Source organism: Ziziphus jujuba, chromosome 6, assembly GCF_031755915.1.
Source record: "Ziziphus jujuba cultivar Dongzao chromosome 6, ASM3175591v1".
In the NCBI taxonomy this organism is placed as follows: domain Eukaryota; kingdom Viridiplantae; phylum Streptophyta; class Magnoliopsida; order Rosales; family Rhamnaceae; genus Ziziphus; species Ziziphus jujuba.
Window position 1 is genome coordinate 27,465,495 of NC_083384.1, and position 6,044 is coordinate 27,471,538.

Here is a 6,044-nt window from a genome sequence, read left to right on the forward strand (position 1 = left end):
GATTTTAGTTGAAAAGTGTAAAATTTAAATTAAAAAAGCTTATTTTCTAAAAATTAATATTCTAGAAATTAATTTTCTAATAATTTTTTTGTAATGTTCGGTTAGAAGTAAAATATTTAAAACTTGCAAGTAACTAAATTAATTTGTACTGTAAAGTTAAATTTAAATTTATTTTAATAAAATATATAAAACAAATTTTGCTTGAATCTCACATTTAGGAATCGTTTTTGGTTGTCTAACATGGTTTATAGAAAATCAAAAGTAACTTTTGAGATTTAAAAGTTATTTTTGAAAATATTTGGATAATTTTGAGTAAATACTTTTAGTTTTCAAAAGTATTTTTAACTAAAGTTCTATTTGGTATAATTTATGTAAAGAAAGCTATTAACTGTAGAGTTTTTTTCAATAGAACTAATATAAGAAGAAAAAAAATTATTCAAAAGTTAATGAGTATTTGATTATTAGTTTAAAAAATATTTTTACTGTTTATTTAATATTATTTTGACTTTTTTATATAAGCTCAAATTAGAGTTTTTTTTTTTTTTTAAACTTAAAAAGCTTGAAATTTTAGCTTTTACATTTTGTTTTAAAAATTTTTGTAACCAAACATTGATTTTTTTTTTTTTAAGCAAAGGAATTTATGACAATCAATAAAGACTTTTTGCTAAAAAAAAGTCATATAAAGCAGAGATTAAAGCCAATGAAAAGTAATTTTTTTAAAAAGTACTTTTGCGAAAGGAAAAAATAAAAATGATCTCAAACAAAATTTTACCTTTCTTTATGATAATTTATGAAAATTATCCATATATAGAAAATTTTCACTTTTCATAGAAAAAAAATTCAAAGTCCCACTGCAATTTCCAAATGGAACCATATAAGAAAATGAATTCATAATTTAACCATTAGATGGATGGCATATCAATGTGGATCAGTAGTGTTGCATAGAATTATTTATTTATTGCTATTATTATTATTATTCTTTTCTCTTTTCTCTTCATTCAAATCCTGATTGGAGAAGACGCACCACCCAATTATTTGATGGGTCTCCATCATCTGCTTGTCAACGAATCTTCACTAACAAATCCAATAACTAATCATTTCTCAACTGCAATTCATCACTAGTTCGATTTAGTTAGATTATTTGTTTTTTTTTATTTAATTTATCAATTAGATAATAAAATGCAAAGAACAAATTAGGACAACGACACCATAGTCCTACATTATTGTTTGAAAATTAACACTACTAAAATGTTTTTGATTTTATCATTATTAATATTATCCTTGCAAGAAATTTATGCATCATTAACGTTTTGTCAAACTGATTGATCAATAAATGATGTATGATGTGGAATCAACGATATATGATTTATTCATAATTTGAGGTAGTATTTGAATGATTATAATGCTTCGGTGATTTGAAATTGACCTTTTTTTTTATGATTAATGCATTAAGTACTCAAAAACTCACGACCTCTCATGTCTGATCCCATTAAATAGTTCGTGTATAAATCCATTTCAAGTAACAATAAATACTTCGAGTATTGTGTCAACTTGTCTCTCATATCAAACTTTTTTCATGGCTACATTTTAACGTACGAAAACATAAAGGAAACAACTTGATGGTAAAAATATCATATCAAACTGGTGGAATTGTCTTGAACTTTCCATGAAGCTGGGAAATCTCTGACTTACAAACATTCATTGTTTTCATTAAGTTATTATTTTATATATAAAAAGGCAGTTAATGTATTTATTACTTTTTTAATATTAAATAGTTGAACATACCTTAATGCCCCTGGGCTTTAGCCAAACCCCACGATAAATAAAATGTCTCATAAAACGTTTCTTCTTATGCTTTCACCGTTTCAAAACACTAATTGCATCCTCAATTCTATGGCCTTTAACTTTTACATTTTATAAAGTTATTTCAACGGCCTAGCCACAAATATATCAACAAGGTTTTAAATGAAGCGGCTGGGATCGCAACCAAGCTGTTAAATGTTATGTTTTCTTCTTTTTTTTTTATCAAAGTTTAAACTTATGGCAAAACAGTAATGTCGATAATTATTAAAAAAAATAAAAAATAAAAGCAACTGAGCTGACAATTGTCATACTTTCTTATATTTTCTATTCAATTTCAAATCTATGATAAAACGACAATATCAATAATTATAAAATAAAAAAATTTAAATAAAAATGTAAGCAATAAATTATTATAACCACTGCTAGTTGCTTCTTTCTTCTACAAATTCTTTATGCTAGAATGAAGAATTTGATTATTTTATTAGTGACAAATTCTATATGCCAAAGTAAGATTCAATTGTTATACATGTCAGACCAAGATTCAATCGTACGTAACAATAAAAAGCTTAAATAAATTAAACACCGCAACAGCCGACTTGTTTTGATATTCGGTTTTTAAGGACAATAAGGGGTAGATCCCACCTTCTCAATAGGATCCTGCAGCTTTACCAGTGTCATCAAAAGCTTACGAACCTTTATTTTCATTGATTCCACCTCTTTCTTTGTATTTGATAGCATTGTGTCTTGTTTTTACATTCAAAATGACTAGCAAACCTTAAATGATTTCTTGTTGAGGTACTAAGTTTTGAACTAATCTTGTGATCCTTTCTCAACATAAAATTTGAAGTACAACATAAGACATCATGCATATACATGTACCATAATGAACTTTAATTACATGCAGTGCATCAGAATTCGATTTCGAAGTAGATTATCCCAAAGCCTTTTTTAAGAAATACTCCTTAAAAAAGAAAAAGGCAGAAAGAACCAGCAAATTTTCATTTAATTTCAAATTTAGAAACCAAATTCAAGGAGAGTAATCTTTCAAATTTTGAATTTATATTTACCTGAGTAAACATTTGGGGTGATATGTATTTAGACAAGGTCGTACATATTGCAAATTGATATTTAGTATATCCTCTTTATTTTCACCTTTATTACAAACAAATTAGCATGCATGGACACGTTGGGTAAATTATGACCCCTGCAGCAATTTAATCCTTGAGCCCTTCAGCTTCATTTTCATTAGTTGGTTGGAGCAAAATTGCAACACAGATTGGATGATAGAGATGGCAACATGTTGCACGAGCATTAGGAAAGACGTTGAAAGCAGCAGAAAAGAAAAGTTTAGAATTTATTTATTTATTTATTTTTTTTAAGTCACTTTAGTCAAAATTTTAAATTTTCGTCATATAAATTTAGCAAACTTAGATACACACTAATTAAGAATGAAATGAAACATAACAAAACAATTTTCCACAAGATTACATTAGTTTTGTATGATTAATTGATTTCATAAAATTTATTTATCAAAAATGCATAATCAGATTAAAGTGACAAAAAAACAACAGTTTAAGGAACAATATTGATATATATATATATATATATATTAGTTTATGAATTAAAGTACAAAATTTATAATAATTTAGAGGATTAAGTGTTTTTAATCCATACTTAGTTATTCAATTGAAAATAAAGTTTTTTTTCCCAGTCTTTTTGGATGAATACCATTGAAAAAAAGTTATCATAGTTTGCTTCCCATGGCGACTGAGACAATCAACCACCAAAATTGACTTTTATTTATTTGTATATTATGTGAGAATTTAATTAGCTTTTATCAAATAATTCGTTGTCCTATATTAGGTATTTAATATTAAAAAACAAAAATAAAAAAATAATTAAAATTAATACCACCATATATAATTTGCCAATCTTATATTTAAATAGTCAATGATAAAAATAAATTAGATAACACATTGATCATTACATATATATATATATATAATGAAAGTGCCAATAAAAAATTTATTTCATAACTATCTATACAAAGACAATCATATTATTGATCCATTGAATGGTACAAAAACATGATTTAATGCATTTCCATTTCCACGACATATATAAGCAAATATTTATTAGAAACGTTGAATGAATCGTGACCAGCTTTAATATGATTTATTAATTGTTGTGATCGATTAAGAGAGAGTGTGTATGTGCTTTTGAAGCTCTAATACGTCCTTTCAAAAAGCCAAAAAAATCTATAATCATGTTACTTTTAATAAGTGCGTAAAGATTTATAAAGATACATATTAAATACATTAATTAAAACATAAAATATCAAAAAAAAAAAAATAGAAGTGTTTTCAATCCTACATATCCAACAGTTTATCACTTATTTTATTAAGTACTTATTAACAAAAATGCTTTGGAAAATAAATGCTTTGAAAAATAAGTGCTTATTAAAAACATTTCCAAACATTCCCTAATTTTGACAATGCAAGGCTACTTTTTCTCCTTTTTTTTTTTTTTTACCCTTCGTACTCTTGTTATTTTAAATAATTGTTTTTGTTTACCCTTTTATGACATTATTTATGGCTAGGTTTTAGTTTGCTAAATGGATTTGAAAATAGTTTCCATATATTACATATAGTTGAAAAAGTAGATTGTATTAATACACAACATGTGAACCAGAGAGGTATACTTTTTTTGATTACACAAATATGTTAATACATCTAAATAAGTAGAACATGTAAGCACAAAAAAATACAATCAACCAAGAAAGCAGATGTGTTGAAGCAAATGACCTCCAGAGAAGAAATAGGCTCCAAAATTCCACTTATTCTTAACAAAGACAAATATGGTATATTCATGTAATCTAAATATTGAGTTAAAAATAAATAAATTAAATATAATTATATTATTTAATAAAGAAATTTAACAAATATTTTGGTAACTTTAATATTATTGATATTTTCCTTTGTACTGCAATTCTTCAAATTTTTTTAAGAAAATTTTGGATTTTTTACATGTTAATTGAATATACAAAATGTTTGTATTTGGTTTTATCAAAATATCAATTGCAGGTTAGTTAAATGTATTCACATGAAAATATGATAGTTTGTGTGAAAATTTAAAAAAAAAAAAAAATGCATGCATAAGCAATTAATATTTCAACAAATATAAGGATGTATTTGGTATGCATAACATATATATATACTAATCTTATTATTATGTTTAGTTTATCTGTGATTTTATGAATATCTATAACATGGGATTAAAACCAAAGAATAATTATTCATTCTAAAAACTTGTACATGGGATTCCTTCATTTCAATATGAATAAATTCTATATATATATATATATAAATATATATCCCTCTATCATATTTAAAACCCTGTTTGGGATTGTTTTTAGAGAGTGAAAATTCATTATCAGACGATCAAAAGCTAATTTAGATATTTGGTAAAATAAAAAAAAATAATTCTATAAGAATCTGGATGCTTTAAAAGTTGATTTTAAGAAGTAGCATATCTTCTTAAAGCATTCCTTATTTAAAATAGCTTACCTTTAAAAAAATAGGTTCAAAAAATTATTTATCTTGACTTTTTAATATTAAAATTGATTTTTCAAAATATTGAAACCTAAATAAATCTAAATGGATTATTCTACAATAAAAATTCATAAACAGATAAAAAATTAATTTTATTAGAATTGACATTTTTTGAAAGGATACAAAGTTAGTTGTCTTTTCCCAAATTTTCTATTTTTTTTTTAATGGATTCTAAAATCAGAAAAATCAATACAAATTATTACTGATTTTATCTTGACGCTTTATTTTATTAAATTCATATGTGTCAACATCAAACCTATATACCACTATTTACCAATAGTAAAAAAGAAAAAAAAAAATTTTCACAACCCTGTGCTTTTACTTCAGTGGAAAGTAAAAACAATTAATTAAAAGTATAGTATATAATTAGAATATATATATATATATTTTTTTTTTAAATTTTAAATATATAAAAATTTGAAATAGTTCTTAATTTAATAAGATATATTGATTGGTTTGTCTTTTAGGATGAGTATGATAGAGCAATTGATTAAGGGGTGCTCTTTAGGTGTAGAAAATCAGAAAAAACTAGCTCATGTCGGTGGAAATAGGGAAATAGGGAAAATTAATCCCTACGCGCTCCAATAAAAATTTTATTTATAATTTTTTTTTAAAGAATATAATTTTTTT